Source organism: Oryx dammah, unplaced genomic scaffold (assembly GCF_014754425.2).
Source record: "Oryx dammah isolate SB20612 unplaced genomic scaffold, SCBI_Odam_1.1 HiC_scaffold_1, whole genome shotgun sequence".
In the NCBI taxonomy this organism is placed as follows: Eukaryota; Metazoa; Chordata; class Mammalia; order Artiodactyla; family Bovidae; genus Oryx; species Oryx dammah.
This window is the reverse complement of record NW_024070185.1, coordinates 28,867,900-28,888,049: the sequence shown is the minus strand read 5'-3', so window position 1 is coordinate 28,888,049 and position 20,150 is coordinate 28,867,900. Positions and strand designations below refer to the sequence as shown.

Here is a 20,150-nt window from a genome sequence, read left to right as displayed (position 1 = left end):
CTGTTAAGGCTGAATTACGGCTCTCCAAAAACTTGTATGTTGAAGTCCTCATCCCACCTCATCTTCAGTACTTCAGAATGTGACTGTATTTGGAGAAAAGGCCTTTAGAGAGCAGATGAAGTTAAAATGGGACGCTTAGGGCGGGCACTAATCCAATCTGACGAGGACCCTTATTAAGAAGAGGGAACTGAGAGACACAGGGAGACACCGTGCGTGTTGCAGCACAGAGGCGAGACCATGCGAGGGCACAGCAACAGGGGGCCACCTTCAGAAAGGCCTCCAGCGGAGCCAGAACTGCAGACGTCCTGATCCTGGATTCCCAGGCTCCGGGAGTATGAGAAAACGTCTTTCTGTTGCTTGTGTCCCCCCGTCTGTGGGAAACTGTATCAGCCCTAGAAAACTAACAATACAGTAACTGTGTTTACAGTTTTCATTTCTTCCCATTTTTGTTAAGAAATGTGTTTATACATAGATGAACACAGAAAAGACAAGTTCGGTTCAGAGAGAAGAACGCGGACATCTGCGAACGTGCACAGGCGTCCTCACTGCAGGCTCTTTGCCGTCACATCCAACCCCTCACCCCAACTTAAGGGAAAGGCTACTGAGTGGCTCTTCAGACCGTTCCGACGCTACGTTTCTGTTGCTTATTATAATACCTTTCCATACTCTGAGTCTACTTTTTCATTCTCTTTATGGCAACTTTTGATAACCCCACATTCTTAATGTAGTCCAATTCATCAATCTTTTCTTTTAGTGCTTTTTGTTTTGTATTTAGGAAATCTTTCCCAATCCTGAGGTAATAATGACATTCTCCTATATCATCTTCTAAAGCTTTTAAAAGCTTTATAATTTTGCCTTTCATATGTGGGTCACTAATCCACGTGGAACTCATTTTTGTACACAGAGAAATACATGGTTCTGAATTTACTTTTATTGTATGGATACTCAATAGTCCCAGGATGGTTTATTTAAAAAGCTGGCCTTTCCTCAGTGATCAGAGGTCAAGTCTCCATACATGAATGAGTCTGATGTGGGCTCTTCTATTCAGCTTTCTTGGTTTATGTGTTTATCCCAATACTAGTGAGCACATCTTTGTTACCATGGCTTTGTACTAACTCTCCATATCTAGGTGGCCAAATTATCCCAACTTGTTCTTTTTCAAGAATATCTTGTTATGGGGTTAAGAGACACAAACTACTAAGTATTAAATAGATAAGCAACAAGGATATATTGTTCAGGACAGGGAAATTCAGCCTTTGTATTGTTATAAATTTAAATGGAATATAATCTATAAAATATTGAATCACTAAGTGTGTTACATCTGAAAATAAGATATTATGGTACATCAAGTATACTTCAATTAAAAAAAGAATTACTGGTTATTCTAAATACACCTGACCGTTGAACAACACAGGGGTTAATCTGTATGTAATTCATAGTAGGCAATCAGTACCCACAGCTCCTCAGCATCAGGAGATTCAACCAACCGCTGGAGTAGTTACTACTGAAAATACACACAGGCAGGCAGTCCTGCATAGTTCCAATCTGTGTTGTCCAACGGCCAACTGTAATTTATATTTGCATAATAACTTCTGAACCAGATTTAAGTTATGACACACACACTCAGACACACACACCTGACATATTCTCTCCACCGAGTCACAATTTTCCCCTGGAGGTCTTGTGCTTCTTCTAGTCACATTTCCTTCAGGAACTTCCTGTTTCTTGATTCAATTATAAATAGTTCTGCTATTAATTCCACTGTCTAAAGCACTGCTGGCTGGCATTTAGAAGTAAAACTGATTTTTAAAAATATTTTATTAAGAGTCACACTTCTTAAACTTTCTTTTAAAATCCCAAAGAATCTTTGAATATATTATTTACACCATCATGCCATCATGACTTTTACATATTTACACAAGAGTAACGACGGGCTGATTTATTTCAGCAGTTAGTACTGTTTCCTTCTTCTTCTTGCCTCACTGTATAGACTAGAATTTCTAGCATTGTGTTTCATAACAATGGTTACGGGGTCACAGAGGCATCAATACCTTGTCCTGCAACTTGGAGGTCAACATTTTATCATTAAACAAGCTACAGCTACTGTGTTGTGTTCTGTGTGTGGTTTTGGTTGTTGGTTTGTTTTGGAACCATTTATCTCACTCAAAAAGCTCTCTAGTTCTAGTTTGCTAAGAGTTTATACATGAATGGAGGTTGAATTGTATCTTCTTCTTCATACACTGATATATGTAGTCTTCATACACCTGGGGATCTTCCCTAATCTGTTAGTGTGATAAAGTATACTGATGGATTTTCTAGTGTAAAAATAACCTTTCATTCCTAAGATAAACTTAACTTGTCCAGGCTGGTTATATATAACCAGATACAGTTGGCTAAAATTTTGTTTAGGGATTGTTTATCTATGTTCATAATCAGAGTAGTCTAATTTTCTTTCTTTTTCTTATTATCTTTGATAGGTTACATATCCAACATATGTTATACACAAAAATAAGTTGGGGAGAGTTTTCTCTTTACCTATTATTTTAATAAGTTTGCATAAGACTGGAATTATTGTTCCCTTTCATACATGACAGAGTTACAACTCACTGGTAAATGTGTGAATATTCTTTTCAGAAAAAGTTTTAACTACTCACTCATCATCATTGGATTACCTATGTTTCCAGATTCTTCCTGCGGCTATACTATGTTTACGATCAGGAAACTCAGTAATGTACAGATGTCAATTATCCAAACTGATGTATAGAATTAATACAATCCCAATAAAATTCCCCCACCAATAGAGTCCTACTGGTAGGAGTTTTTCACTTTCTTTTGATTTGTAAACTGCCAAGTAAGCGGTTTCTAAATTTCACTGGAAAAATAAAGGCAAAGGACAGCACAGCACTCCTATATAAAAAGCACAAGGGGAGGATTTGTTCTCCTGCATGCATCCTCAGTAGGGGCAGTACTGCCCCCAGGAGAGAGAAAATTGGTTCCTGGAGGATAAAAAATCTTAGCTATTACAGTGATTTGTGGCTGTCCAAAATCAGTCCTACCTGATAAAATCTTATTCCTTTAGTATTTAACTTCACAGAGAGAAGAGGAGAAAGCGTCTAAAAAGGCTCCTGAGGGAAACAGAAATAATGGAAATAAAAAGGCTGAGAAACACCCCTACACTATAGAACAAGATTTCTTATAAAACAACAGTTGTGGATTTTCCTGGTAGCACAGTGGATAAGAATCCACCTGCCAAAGCGGGTGACAGAGATTCCATCCCTGGTCCAGGAAGACTCCATGTGCCATGGAGCACCTACCCAATGTGCCACAACCACAGGCCCTTGCTCGGGGTCCACAGCCACTACTACTGAAGCCATGCTCTTAGAGCCTATGCTCTGCAACAAGATAAGCCACCGCGATGAAAAGCCCACACCCAGCAGCTAGAGAGTGGCCCCTACTCACCACAACTAGAGAAAGCCTGTGCACAACCACAGAGACCCGGTGTAGCCAAAAATAAATAAATATTTTGTATTTTAAAAAGCCCTAAAAAAAAAAAAAAAACAGTTGTAACACATGATATTGTACATGAGGTGGTGACCAAAACCATCCCCAAGAAAAAGAAATGCAAAAAGACAAAGGGGTTCTCTGAGGAGGCCTTACAAATAGCTGAGAAAAGAAGGGAAGTGAAAGGCAAAGGAGAAAGGGAAAGATATACCCACCTGAATGAAGACTTCTAGAGAAATCAAGGAGAGAAAAGAAAGCCTTCTTAAGTGAACAATGCAAAGAAATAGAGGAAAACTACAGAATGGGAAAGACTAGAGATCTCTTCCAGAAAATTGTAGATACCAAGAGAACATTTCATTCAAGGATGGGCACAATAAAGGACACAAACAGTATGGACCTAACAGAAGCAGAAGATATTAACAAGACGGGGCAAGAATACACAGAAGAACTTTACAAAAAAGATCTTAATGACCTGGATAACCATGATGGTGTGATCACTCACCTAGAGCCAAACACCCTGGACTGCGAAGTTAAGTGGGCCTTAGGAAACATCAGTACAAACAAAGCTAGTAGAGGTAATGGAATTCCAGCTGAGCTATTGCAAATCCTAAAAGACGAGATGCTGTTAAGTGCTGCACTCAATATGCCACCAAATTTGGAAAACTCAGCAGTGTCCACAGGGCTGGAAAACGTCAGTTCTCATTCCAATCCCAAAGAAGGGCAATGCCAAAGAATGTTAAAACTATCATACAATTGTACTCATTTCACATGCTAGCAAGGTAATGAATGCTCAAAACCCTTCAAACCAGGCTTTAACATTACATGAACTGAGAAATTCCAGATGTAAAAGCTGGATTTTGAAAGGGCAGAGGAACCAGAGATCAAATTACCAACATCTACTGGGTCATGGAAAAAAGCAAGGTAATTCCAAGAAAACATCTAGCTTGGCTTCACTAACTATGTGAAAGCCTTTAACTGCGTGGATCTCAACAAACTGTGCAAAATTCTTAAACGGATAGAAATACCAGACCATCTTCCCTGTCTCCTGAGAAACCTGTATGCAGGTCAAGAAGCAACAGTTAGAACCAGACGTGGAACAATGAACGGACTGGATGAAAACTGGGAAAGGAGTGCGTCACGGCTGCATACTGTCACCCTGCTTATTTAACTCACATGCAGAGTACATCACCTGAAATACCAGGCTGGGTGACTCACAGACTAGAATCAAGACTGCAGGGAGAACTATCAGCAATCTCAGATATGCAGATGACACCACTCCAAAGGCAGAAAGCAAAGAAGAACTAAAGAGTCTCTTGATGAGGGTGAAAGAGGAAAGTGAAAAAGCTGGCTCAACATTCAAAAAACCAAGATCATGGCATCCAGTCCCATCACTTCATGGCAAACAGAAGGGGAAAAAGTGGAAACAGTGACAAATTTTATTTTCTTGGGCTCCAAAATCACTGTTGATGACTACAACCACTAAATTAAAAGACGCTCACTCCTTGAAAGAAAAGTTATGACAAAACCAGACAGTATATTAAAAAAGCAGAGCTGTCCCTTGGCCTACAAAGGTCTGTATAGTCAAAGCTACAGTTTTTCCAGTAGTCACATATGGCTGTGACAGTTGGACCATAAAGAAGGCCGAGTGCTAAAGAATTGATGCTTTCGAACTGTGGTGCTGGAGAAGACTGAAACTAGAGCACTTTCTAACACCATACACAAAAATAAACTCAAATTGGATTAAAGATCTAAACGTTTAAGACCAGAAACTATAAAACCCCTAGAGGAGAACATACGCAAAACACTCTCCGAGAGTCCCTTGGACAGCAAGATCAAACCAGTCAAAGCTAAAGGAAATCAACCCTGAATATTCGCTGGAAGGACTGATGCTGAAGCTCCAATACTATGGCCACCTGTCGTGAAGAGCCGCCTCATTGAAAAGATTGAAGGTAGGAAGAGAAAAGGATGACAGAGGATGAGATGGTTGGATGGCATCACAGACTTAATGGACATGAGTTTGAGCAAACTCCACAAGCTAGCATAGGATGGGGAAGCCTGGCGTGCTGCAGTCCATGGGGCTGCAAAGAGTCGGACATGACTGAGCACGGGGCTTTGTCTTAAGATCTCTTTTCTTGTCTATCTATACTCACTCCCTAGAAAATCTCCTATCAGGTTCCATGGCTTTAAACGCCATCTTTATACTAAAGGCCCCAAACTTATATATCTAGCTCACACCACTCTACTGAAATCCAGACTTCTATATCTTAACATCTATATCTTAACATCTATATGTCTACTTAACATCTGTTCTTGAATACTGAATTGGTACCTCAACAGATACAAAATTTTTTAACTTTTTCCTAAAATTTAGTCTTCCTCCAGGTTCCTCCCTCTCAGTAAATGGTATCTCTATTCTTCCAGTTCAGGACATAAAACCTTGCAGTCATACTTAGCTTGTCACTTGCTATCTCATATCCCACATGCAAATCATCTCCAAATCCTGTTCACTCTTAAACTATAAGGCACCACTTTTCAACACTTCCACTATTCCCTATGCACTGTCATCTTGTTGGGACTGTATTTTAACAGTTTAGTAATTGATCTTTTTGTTGCCATCATTGTCCCTAAATTTATTCTTCCTAGCAATCAGTTTTCCTTCTAAAATGTAAATGAGCTTGTGTAATTTTGCTAAAAATCCTTCAATAGATTCCAAAGTCCCAATATTTAAATTAAACCTCCTGACAAAACAAAGTCTCGCCTCCAATCCCAGCTCTCACTTCTCTCAGTTATCTCCTACTACTGTTGCCCTACCTCTTTCCACTCAGATACACTGGCCTCCTTACTGTACCTTGAAAATATCAAGCATGCTCCCACCTCACATTCTTGGCATGGGATCTTTCCTCTCTCTGGAATGCTCTTCCTCCCAGTATCAGTGACATGCTTGAGTTTCCAATCTCTGCTCCAGTGTCAATATGAGAAAGGCCTCCTGTGACTGTATCAGCATTACTTTCTATCCCTTACCCACTTTTATTATACATTTCATAATACTAACCTTGTATACCATATATTTGCTTATCACCTGGCTCCTCCAATTAGGATGTAGGCTCCTTAATTCATGAACTTTACTGTGGTCTCACTGCATCTGCAGAGCCTAGAAGAGGCACCGTGCACAGAGAAGACGCTCGACAAATATTTTTTAAATGATTCATGAGTGTTCTTCAAAATTTTTGAAAATAAACAACTGTTTTACAAAGAAAACTTTACATCCAAAGTGGTAATAGTCTTAATTAGTAGAAAGCAATTTTATTTATAACTATTATTTGTGAGTTACTTTCTGGCTTTTTTTTTTTTTTTCCCCCCGCTGGCCCGGGATGTGGGATCTTAGTTCCCCAACCAAGGATCAAACCTGTGCCCCCTGCAGTGGAAGCACGTAGTCTTAACTGCTGGACCACCACAGAAGTCCCTGTTTTCTGTGTTTTTATGAGACTAGCCTGAAAATTAACATTAGAGGTATTTGTGATCTTTCTGCCACTGTGAAGGGGTTTGTCAGCCTCCACATTACTGCGCTTTGTGCCAATTCATCCTCTTTTGTAAGGGATGGCACTATGCATTGCAGGACATTTAGCAGCATCCCTGCTAAATGCCCGTAGCACTCTCCCAGTTGTGACAATCACAAGTATCTCCAGATATCCTTATCAAACTCTCCCTTCTTCTCCCACTGTACTCCTGGCAAGGGTTTGTTTTCTGTTTTTCAAAAATGAAAATAGCTAAGATCACAACTAAGATATCTAAAATATACAGATTTGAATTTTGAAAATGGCTAAATAACCAACTTCACATGCTGAGGTTAGGTTCATGTGGCACTTGCTTTTGCATAAAGTAAAATCCTACTATGTATGTACAGTTAGCAGCACTTTCTGGGATGGGCTTCAGCTTCAATTTTATCATTACATTCGAATCACAGACAAAGAAGTTACAGGATTATACTGTATAGTATTCTCACCTCCACTCTCCAGGTAAAATGTACTTTTCAGTTTTGTTAAATCCTAGTGGAAATTAATATCTGAATGAAAAAAAATCACTCTTCATACCTGACTCAAGGCTCTTCCTGAGTGATCAGAATCATACATTAAATTTGGATACAGATATAAATGCAGCTTTCTCAGCGAGTAAATTTCACTGGCACCTGACTGCCAGGTTCATGGCTGAAGGTGAAATATCTCAGAAAAATAATTTTGTCTGCCTTCCTATCTTTTAGCAGGAAAAACTCTAGAAAAATTAGAGCAAATTGGTAAGAAAGCAGGATACCATACTTTCTTGCTATATGCATTTGATAAAAAATGAGAGATGAGTGAGATTATAAAATTGCTGTCAGCATTTAACCGTGACTAAAAGATTCTCACAGAGAAATAAAACTGCTAAATTTTTACACTAAGTATAATAATATTCATAAATAATTAGCTATATAGAATTTAATGAGGACATATATTCAGGAGACGTGGTATTGCAAGGCAAGGTCAAGATTTAGTATAAAGTTTCTTTGTTCCACCTCAGTAAAAGCACAAGGGTATACGACATACAGACCTGACAATTGTTAGAACAGTAGGGTATTCGTATATAGTTTTTTTTTACACATATTAACTAATTATACATCTGACACCATACCTTTCAAGCAAAAAAAAAAGGAAAAGGAAAGAAAAATTTACCAAGAGATGCTACTTCGACCAGCATTTCAGGAAAGAGACAAAACAAATTATCTCTATACTTATTAATGAAATAACTTTCATTTCATATTTATCTCAATTTCACACTATTTTTGGCTATTCTTGCCAAAAATAAACTAAATACATATTTCCAGAAATTTTATTCATTCTAAAATGTCCACAATAAATGACTCTATATAAATATAGAGTAAAGCCTAAATCATTTTTTAAAATAGCAATAAGTAATTGAAGTACTCAGTATACTTTAAGATTGATTATATAAGAAGATTAAACTAAACTATAAAGAGATTTATTAATACTCAAAGCTACCTGCAACCAAGTCCTCTAGCTACTTCTATTCTTTGTTAGCCAAAAATCTATGCAAATAACTCCATGGCAAGGTTCTATCTGACATCAATCCCTAGCAACACTATTAGATAGGAGCTAATTGGAATAATAATAATGCATCTTCCTAGCAGAAGAGTTGTCTGGACTGCTAAACATTATTTATTTTCCTCTCCTGAATACTGGCAACATGTCCTTTATTGAAATTCCCTTCCATCCTTTGCCACTTCTGTAACTTACCCCATAGCCTTAAATGCAGTTAATATATTAGTTTTCCCCCTTCATATAAAAATAGATACAAAAGAATCAACTAAAAATTACCTGAATCTACTTCATCTAAAAACAATTTAAAAGATGTAACTTCAGAACTGTGCCACAAATGATTAGTTGCATAAACGCTATGCTAATAGTTACAGATTATTTCAGAAAGAAAATAATCTCTTATTTTCTCACATAGAAAGAATGTAGAGATAGTACTGCCTACAGTGTGTGATTGCCAGCAGGTACATACTTTCTAAAATATTTCTAACTTTCTATAATGCTTTTATAACATGTATTTTGACAATCTTTACATTAGATTAACTACTAAAAATGTGCTGATTCAATTAAAAATGAAAACAGCCAAGTATGAATTTACCAATCAGGAGATCCAATAAGATTTCTCTGGAGATTTTGTGGATGTTTGACTGTTTTTTAAACTGCTGAAAAATCTTCCTCAGGGTAAAGTGCAAACAGTGAAATAGTAACTTGATAAGTACAGAAAGCATACTGGCTCAGGCATAGGCAGAAATGGACCCAAACACACCTCTGGCAGGTGGGATAATTCTCTGCTTAGACAAGTTACTGGACCTCTCTAAATCTCAGTACCTTTTCTGTACAATGGGAACCACACTACTTATCCTCTCATGGTATTTTAAAAGAGTTGACATTTTCCACTAATTCAACTGTTACAAATCAAGAAAAATATAAAGTAAAATTCCTGAAATAAATGAATGAAATATTCATGATCAATAAATAGTGAACTATAGAAAGCATACTCCCTAATTATAATGATACCTTCCCTCATATTTAATTAAAATGTTATAATTTTCTAATAATGATTTTGGTAAACAATTAGCATACAATAAGATCAACTACATTTTTATAATTTATTCTGTAAATTATTAAACTATATTTTTACAATTTAACAAGATGCCAAATGACCAGATATTTGCTTATAAACATTTAAAATTTATTTAAAATGTAAAAACTAGTCAAATAGAGACTCTGACCAAAGAAAATTTATTTTCTTTAATATCTATCCATTTTATTAATTTAAAATGCCAAATTGCTCCCCAATCTACACATTTTGAAATCTTTTAAGATGATTTTCATCCTAATCATGCTTAAAGGAAGACATATTTTCAAGAGTATTTTAAATAAAAAATAACATTATAGTGGCATGATAAATACAAATGATGGTTGAACTAATCTGACATCTAACATTTGAAAAACTCCTACAAATATCTCCAAGTTTATAATTTTTATTAATTTTGGATTCTGTGATTCTAACTGAAAATGTTTTATTTATCCCCATTTATTTAGAAAGACACCTATTACTTATGTTTCTGCAGTTTCCTAAATATGAATTTTTGTCCCAATATTACCTGAGAATTTATAGAGATGTTTTTTAATTACTATTCACAAAGAAGATGGTAATATTAATTCTTCTTGGGTTTGTAGGCCTTCTTTAGTATAAGACTTAGGCTATAAATCAATATTTACAATACAAAAATAAATCCTGATTTGGGGCACTGATTCATGGTGAATAAATTCCTTGTCTTCCTTTTTTCTTATTACCCCTTTCTCTAACTAAGGGATATATTAAAGCATTTCCTTAAAACTTCACATAGTAAAAACACATAAATCTTTAGAAGCCCATGATAGCTGGATATTTTTAAAGTAAAGATTAAGAAGAAATCTAAAAAGCATTAAGTTACTCTCAAAAACAAAGGGGTTATTGCAAAGCTATTAAAACAATCCAGCAGAGAATGTACTTTCCTGAAAAGGCAAAGCCAAGAGAAGAGAGAAATGGAAGAAAATCAGGTTCCAAACCCTTTACTTCCCAGAGTTTGTGAACCGGCCTGCTTTCTTTCAATTCTTTGTTTCTTGTGCATTTAACCAATAACCTACCAGTTTTCTCCTAAATACAGGTTAAGTAACATAACCACAAGTTTAAAAGTCAGTCTTTTTCTCTTGTTTAATGAATACTTTCACAATTTAAGAAAAAGAAAAAAAGAAACAAAAACCTAAGCAAGAGTTGTTAACACTTTCTTTTCCCACCTAGAGAATAAGCACTCAGCTTTAGAACTGAAGATGGTCTAGAAAAGATATATGCTGCCATCTACCTACCTGAAGGGGCATAAAGGAAATACAGACTAAAGCTTTCGCTTCCTCTGGCTGACAGAATACAGGGTCAAAGACCACTGCATACTTTGATTGTACTTTTTCTCCACAAGAAAGAAGCACAGTAACCAGTAACACGATCTCCAAAGATAATTAGGGATATCTGGGGATCTTTATACCATAGCCCAAATAACAGAAAAGAACAGCAAGTTTTATGAAGGTTTCTGATACTATCAAAACAACTTCACATACAAAACAAAGAGCTGGATATAATTTTTTTGTTTGTTTTAGAGAAAAATGAGAGACAGGCAAGGGCTTAGGAAAAAATGGATGGGGTAGGATTGTTTGAAGAATATTCCACTATAAAACACTATTGTATAAAAAACACTAATAGTGATTTTTGTACTGAAATTACTGGCAATTTTCTACCTTTACAGAAAATATGATAAATGTCATTACCAAAAATAATAATAATAATAACCTGCTATAGTAAGGAGAGTTTTCTGTTATTTAGACTTAAGAAAATTTTCTATAGAGTTTATTAGTATCTTAGAACAAATGTGACCTTAAAACCAATTTCCAATTAACTGCCTCAAGCCTTTCAGCCTTTTGTTATTCTATTGTCCAGCAACGATCTCCTTCGTTTCTCCATCTGGTTTAACTCTATTGATACTATGAAGTCCACCACCAGTTTAATTCTCTACAGCACAACAATAGCTCTCAAACCTTACAGTTACAGGAGCATTCTTCTGTACAACTCCAAAGGATACTGTTTACATAGATTAAGATATGAGTGCTGTCTCCTGGAGTTGTGCAGTTAGGAAACAATGATAAAATCACTTGGGAAGAAATTTTTAAACAAAACTGTATGCCAATGATACTTATGAAAGAGGAGATTGTATGAGAATAACCCTACCAGTAAGAACACTACTAAAAATCAGATAAAACTCAATTAATTGGTAAATAAGCAGCTGACTGAAGACACTGAGAAGCGGCCAAAGTAGCCAGGACGTAAATGACCAACATCCCAGGAAAGGTAGAAAGGCACTAAGGTGAGTCCTACATTCCACACTGTTTTTTACCTGGAGGTAACTGTCAACTCATAAACAGTACTGTATGAAAGGTCAAGTAGAAGTGGAGGCTCAGAGCCTTCTACAGTCCCCTGGAGCTGGGGAAACACCACAGCAGAAGCCACCATACACACTGAAGTTTCCAGCTGAAAAACCCTGGAAGCGCTACAACATAAGAGAAAGGAGAAACGGAAACTAGTTCTTCATGAAGACAAAACCCAAATCGTAAGCCCTTACAAAGTCTCAACAAACGTAGTAAATTTCATCTTCAAAAGAACTGCTGTATTAAGACCAATGTTCTGTTATTTAGCCTTAGAAATATTTATTACACAAATTTTTGGCTGGATCAAGATGAGTTCTCTCTTATTGACTGTCCACAAAGACAAGTAAATCGTACCTTGAAAAAGAAAGCATCAACCAGGTCTTCTACAATTTGTCATATAAAATGCCTAGTATCTAACAAAACTTATCAGATGTATCAGAAGAAAGAACAAATATCTGAAACTAAAAGAGAGAAGAAAAAAGTCAACAGAAATAGATTCACAAGTGGATCTCAACACTGAAGATATCAGACATAAACATTAAAAGAACTTGCATTAAAATGTTCAAAATTTAATGACAAATGAAGAATTTCACCAGAGAAGTGATCTATGAAAAAATGGAAATTCTAACAGTGAGAAATATTGTACAAAGCCAGTATTAACCAGATATGAAAACCAAATAACACTAAAAGTATAGACCCATATACCTGATGAACAAATATGTAAAATTCCTCAACAAAATATTAGCAAGCCAAATTCAATAATACGTTAATAGGATCACACACCATGATCAAGTGGGATTTAATTCCAGGGATGCAAAGATGCTTCAACATCTGCAGATCAATAAGTGATTGATTGTATCAATATACATTAATAAACTGAAGGATAAATATATGATCTTCTCCAAGGACACAGAAAAGTACTTGACAAAATTCAATATCCATTCATGATAAAAACTCAACAAACCAGGTATAGGGGTGAACATATTTCAATATAATAAAGGCCATATATGACAAGCCCACAGAAACATCACGCTCAATAAAAAGCTGAAAGGTTTTCCTCTAAGATCAAGAATGAGACAAGAACAACCATTCTCATCATGAATATTCAACAATGGATATCAAAACAATTAGGCAAGCAAAAGAAATAAGATATTCAATTAGAAAGGAAGAAGTAAAACTGACATTATTGGCAGATTACATAGTATTACATATAGAAAACCTAGAGACCACCAAAAGTGTTAGAATAAATAAATCCATAAACTTGCAGAATACAAAATTAATATACAAATATCATTCACATTTCCATAAACTAATAATAAACTATCAGAATGTTAAGAAAATAATCCTATTGATAACTGTATCAAAAAGAATAAAATACCTAGGAATAAATTTAAACAAGGTGAAAGATCTGTTCAGTGAAGAAACTTATGAAAGAAATTGAATGGAAGACAACTAGTAAATGGAAAGCTCTTCAAGGCTCACAGGTTGGAAAAATTAAATATTCTTAAAATGGCCATAGTACTCAAGCAGTCTACAGATTCAACGCAATCCCTATCACAATTTTGACTTCATTTTTTTCACAGAAATAGAACAAATAATTCTGTGTATAGAACCACAAAATATCTCAAATGACCAAAGTGATCTTAAGAAAATCCAAGCTGGAGGCATCTCATTTCCTGATTTGAAAATACATTACAAAGCTATGGCAATCAAAATGGTATGATACTGACATAAAAAGACACTGAGATCAATGGAACTGAACAGACAGCTCAGAAAAAGAAAACAAAAAAACACTCTTACATGGTCAATTAACTTATGACGAAGAAGCCAGGAAGAGTCAATGGGGAAAGGACAGCCCCTTCAATAAACGGTTCTCAGGAAACTGGACAGTAACATGCAAAAGAATGAAACTGGATCTCTACTTTATACTATACACAAAAATCAGCTCAAAATGATTCAAAGACTTGAATGTAAAACCTGAAACCATAAAACTCATGGAAGAAAGGGTTTTGGGTAAGCTCCATTATACTGGTCTTGGCAATGATTTTTTGGATTTGATACCAAAAACAAAGTTACCAAAGCAAAATAAACTAGTGTGGCTACATCAAACTAAAAACCTTTTGCACAGCATAGGAAACCACCAACAAAATGAAAAGGCAACCTACGTGATGTGTAAAAATATTTGCAAATCATCTCTCTAATATGGGGTTAATATTCAAAATACATAAAGAACTCATATAACTCAACAGAAAAAAAATGATTTAAAAAATGGCAGAGTACCTGAACAGACACTTTTCCAAAAATATACTGATAGCCAACAGAGAAATGAAAAGGTACTCAATACCACTAATCATCTGGGAAATCCAAATCAAAACCATGAGATATCACCTCACACCTGTTAGATTAGAATGGCTATCATCAAAAAGTAAAAGGTAAGTGTTAACAAGGATGTGGAAAAAGGGAAACCCTTTTGCACTGTTGGTGGGAATGTAAACAGCTATAGCCCCTATGGAAAGCAGTATGCAGACCTCTCAAAAAAATTAAAAATAGAACTACCATAAGACCCTGCAACTTTACTGCTGGGTATATATGCAAAGGGAATAAAAACAGGATATCAAAGAGATATCTGCACTCCCATGTTCACTGCAGCATTATTCAAGATAGCCAAGATATGGAAGCAACCGAGGCATCCATTAATGGATGAATGAATAAAAAAGAAGTTTTACACACACACACACACACACACATGCACACACACGATGGAATACTATGCAGCCATGAGAAAGGAGGAGATCCTGCTATTTCTGATAACATGGATATACCCTGGTGGTATTACACTAAGTGAAATAAGCCAAATGGTATCACTTACCTGTGGAATTTTTTTTTTTTTAAAGTTAACTCTAGAAACTGAAAGTAGAAAAGTTCCCAGGGGCTGGAGTTGGGGTAAAAGGGAGAGATAGGTAAAAGGGTACAAATTTTAGGTGTAAGATGAATAAGGTCTAAAGGACCTAATATAAAACATGGTAATTACTGTTTTATCACCATATTGCACAACTGAAATTCACTGAGAGAAAAGACTTAAATGTTCTCATAAAAAAGATTAATATGTAAGGCGACATTTGTGTTAACTAGATGTGGGAATCCTTTTAAAGTATATGTGCTGTGCTAAGCTGCTTCAGTCGTGTCCAACTCTTGGCGACCCCATGGACAGTAGCCTGCCAGGCTCCTCTGTCCATGGAATTCTCCAGGCAAGAGTACTGGAGCGGGTTGCCATGCCCTCCTCCAGGGGATCTTCCTGACCCAGGGATCAAACCCAGGTCTCCTACATTGCAGGCAGATTCTTTACCAGCTGAGACACCAGAGAAGCCCTTCAAACTGAATACATACATCAAATTATCATAATGCAAAATTTAGGTATCTTATAAATTTATTCATTAGTTATGCCTCAACAAAGCCAAAATAATATAAATAACTAAATCATAAAAACAGAGAGAAAGACACATTACTTCAATGAATGAACTATAAAACTAACAACTAAAAAAAACTAAAAAAAAAAAAAAAAACTAACAACTGACTTTACAGCAGAAATCATGGAAACCAGGAGACAAGGAAAAAATATCTTTTAAAATCTGAAAATAACTCTAAACCTATAATTCTATGCCAAGCGAATAAATCATTCAAAAATGAAAGAGAAATAAAGACATTTTCAGGTGAACCAAATACTGGCAAAATTTGTTTCAGTACACTTCCACCAAAAGGCAGGAAAGAATATTCTCAGAAAGCAGCTTAGAAATTTATGAAGTCATGAAGGATCAATAAAGCATCAATAAGTGGGTAACTTTAAACAAATACTGACTTTATATAACATATGCATTATAACACATAATTTATAAATGAACATTAAATCTTATCATTATGAGTTTTATTTCTACATCTATCTTACGCCCCTACAATACCCAAAATGACGATGATAAGAAGCGTTCTAAGGCTACTCCATTTATTATCTTGGTAATGTTTAAAGTATCAATTTATATTAAACTTCAGAAAACCAAGGAAGAATGTTTTGATCTCTGGGAAAATCATTTTTAAAAGAGTAAAAGAGAAAAAAACCTCAGAAGGGATATGTTGGAAATTTCTTTCAATTGAAAATTTCAAAGCAGATAAGAAAGAGAGAAAAATGGGAACAAAAGAACAGAGGGGTGAAGTAAAAAATAAACAGTAGGATGACAGGGTTAATATCAGTCAAAATAAATGAAATAGACCATTTCAATTAGAAAAAGATCATCAGACTTCAAAAACGAGAGAAATATTTGGTGTCTACAAGACACAAAGATAACTGATAAAGGTTGTAAGTAAAAAGTTGAAAATACCAACCAAAAGAATAATATAGCCAAATTAATAACAGAAAATACTACAAGGGAAGATAAGTACTGCAGATGAAAAGGTATAATTTATAATGATACCAGAGTAAACTCATTAGAACAGTATTAGAATTCTAAGAGTGTATGTACCTACTGTTTTATCACTTCAGTCATGTTGTGACCCAAAGGACTGTAGCCTACCAGTTTCCTCTGCCCATGGGATTCTCCAGGCAAGAATACTGGAGTGGGTTGCCACACCCTTCTCCGGGGGATGTTCCTGACCCAGGGATCAAACCTGAGTCTTTTAGGTCTCCTGCAGTGGGTTCTTTACCACTAGTGCCACCTGGGAAGCCCTACGTACCTGGAAACATAGCTTTAAATTATCAACATCTTAATCAATGAAATGATTAGAATTCATTTCAGTGAATGCTAAATACTATTGAACATTTATTTTCCTTCAGATCCTTGGAATATTTAGGGCTATATATCCCAAGGATCTGAAGGAAAGTTCAATCCCTGGGTCAGGAAGATACCCTGGAGAAAGAAATGGCAACTCACTCCAGTATCCTTGCCTAGGAAATCCCATGGACAGAGGACCATGGTGGGCTATAGTCCATGGGATCGCTAAGAGTCGGAGACGACTGAGTAACTAACACACCAGTAAGTATAAGTAGGTTAAAGACACCAATAATAAACATACTATATAAAAACAGTATTAGTCAAACAAAATAGTCTTTTCTTATACTGGATAACACTATGGTAAAATTCTCCTGTCCATATACCTAACTTAAAAATATTATGAACCACTTCATTCAGAAAATACACCATAAACAGGGTTAAAACACAAAGGATTTTTCAATAGGATGCCAAATGCTCTCAGAAATATCATAACATAAACCCTTTGGGTTTCAACTTCATTATCTCTAACATGAAGGTAATTATAAAAACATCCTACTTAATACAACAAGGATACCATAAACCTTGAACAATTCCTGCTCAGCACTACTAGCTAAAACTCTGTCAGATCCCTAGAACTATCTGCAATTCACTGCTATTACCAAAGTAGCTTTATTACAACCAATATGATAGAGCTAATTATTTGATTTTCATCTGGTAATCCTACTAACAGTAATTATGATTTTTAAGAATTTTAAAATTACCTGTATTGTTTCTACAAGTGATTGCTCTAAAGAAACTCAGGTTTGAATTTTTAAAACCCAATTGTACTGCCTTTTTATATTTTGATCCTGGACTTTACATTTCTTAATAAACCTTTACTACGCTGCTAGTCTTTTGTCAGTATGCATGTAAATACACGTCTATGTATATGTTTCTAAGCATATTAGTATCACCTGTAATCAGTTTTTCCATTTAAAAAAGTGCTCTTTCCTCTAAGTGATAGTAATTTTTCCAGAGTTTCTACCTTTCGTTTGGAGAGACAAATCAGTTTGTAATTTGTAATGTCTTAATCCTTCATTTAAATATTTCCATTATATTCTTGAGTGTTGGAACTTTTTTATTCTGTCATTGATCTCCTAGTAATATTGTTAAACAGTCTGTTAAATGTTCATAAAAATTAAAGGGGCAAAGAAAAACTGTTCCCTTCTTCTGAGAGCTTTCACCAAAATCAAATGTAACATAAATTAAAAATCTCTTATCTACCAAGAACTTTTACATGTGTTATCTCATTAAATCTCATTACTATTCACATTTTTCAAGTGGATATTACAATTCAGAAAGGCTAAAGGATGTGTCAAAGCTTATACTCACAATAAGCCAGGCTTAATTCTAGGTGTGTCTATTTATAAAATCAAGATCTTTCCACTACCGGAAGCTGGTAAATGCAAGATGAAAAGCCCGATACCTAGTCTTTTAGGCTTTTCAGCACATATGCCTCTGTCACAGCTACTTAACTCTGCTGTTGTATTACAAAGGCAATTGCAAACAAAACATTAACAAATGAGAGTAGCTATGTTTCAAATAAACTTTATTCATAAAAACAGGTAGCGGGTCAAATTCATCCCAACACCCATAGTGTACCAATCCCTCCACAGTTCCACGGTGCATTCCCTCCTAGAGAAACTCTACTAGCCTTTCATTAATACCACTAGATTCTACCTCTCTCTCCATTCTTAAAACATTCTGATCTTAATCTTACAGGTACATTTTTATTTTATTAGGCTCAATCTATTGAATATTTGAAACAGGTTACTTGGAAAATACATATAATCTTTTATATGTTCTAACTACAATACCAAATATATCCGAAATTAATCTATGATTGAGATTCAAACCCAAGGAGTCTGGCTTTAAAGTCACACTCACATCTAGGCCACCTCACATGGTGTGGGAATTAAAAGAAATGACACATGCAGAAAGTACTTTGCTGACCCTAAATGACTCTTTAAATATTAACTGCTGTTGTTTTAGGGCTTCTGATCTGGATGCTTTGGGTGACCACTCTTTTGTACCTGGTTTTATCAGAAAGTAAAATCAAAATATAAGAAAGCATAAAAAAGAAATTCATTGTAAGATAAAACATTTCTAAGACTATAGTATTAAGATGCACTAAATTCTCAGTGTGATAAATGTCAAACACCTATATTTACAGTTCTCCCCCTTGAACTTTTTTGAGTTATTCACATCTAATTTTAATTGCTCATTCTGCATTTAATACATAGAATTACCTTGACAAGGCCCACTAATATATGCAACCAAGCAACAACAGTAAATATCCTTTTAATTATACAAAATGATCAAGTATACAAAAAAGATCTAAATACACAGAACTCAAAGACCTTCTCTCAACTGTTCCATTATTATAAAATTTAGTTGTATGTGCCATCACTAAGCTTATTATTTTTAATAGAAAAGATTTAAAGAGTATAAAAGGACTTAAATAGGAAATAAAAAAACACCCTTCTTCATCAGAAATTCCATTCCTCTTCCCTGTCTCCTTCCCTATCTTGCTTCCTGTAAGTACACATACCCTCTCTCTCTCTCTCTCTCACACACACACACACACACATACACAGAGCATTCTAAAAACACAATTTAAGTCAAAATGGCACACAGGATCAGGCTGAAATACAAGTTCTACAAACAAAGCACAAAGATACGATTCAGATAACACAAACCCAGATTCAAATCCCAGTCTACAACTAAAACCAGTTGAATAATCACTTCCTAGCTTTGTGCCTTCAGTAACTATTTATTTAACTTCTATTAGTCTATTTCCTCATCTATAAAAAATGGAGGAAAAATCATACCCACCTCATGTGATTGTGGTGTGCATTTAAGTGAGAATTAAAATCACATGTCCATGGCACAGTGCTGATAATATAGTCAAGACTTAAAACTCCTGGTTGATGTTATTACTACTACTACCTTTAACACCACCATTCTGGGCAAACCTTATTAACATATATTGTAGTTCCTCTATAGAGTGGGAAAAGCATTGCCTCAAATGGATATATAACAACAACTTTTTAAAGCATCTGCAAATTCATCTTATCACCAATGTTAAAAGTTGGAGTTGGGGTGCTGGGGAACGAATCCTTTTCTCAAGAACTTAATGTTCCTTTGAGAACTTTTAAGAATTAAACAAGTCTATTTTTACTCCTGAAAAGAAGTAAGAAGCTAACCTTTTTCACTTTGCTTTTCATTACTGTAGATTTAAAACGAAAATATGTATACATTGAGCGACAGGTCACTTTTTAAAGAACTAGACACTAATAAGTAA

The 20,150-nt window shown here is 35.4% G+C and overlaps 1 protein-coding gene across 5 annotated transcripts in view; it reads right to left on the bottom strand.

Annotated features, from left to right (window-relative positions):
• Window positions 1–20,150, bottom strand: part of LOC120863698 (palmitoyltransferase ZDHHC21) — a 71,147-nt gene that overhangs the window by 24,732 nt on the left and 26,265 nt on the right. The window lies entirely within an intron of this gene.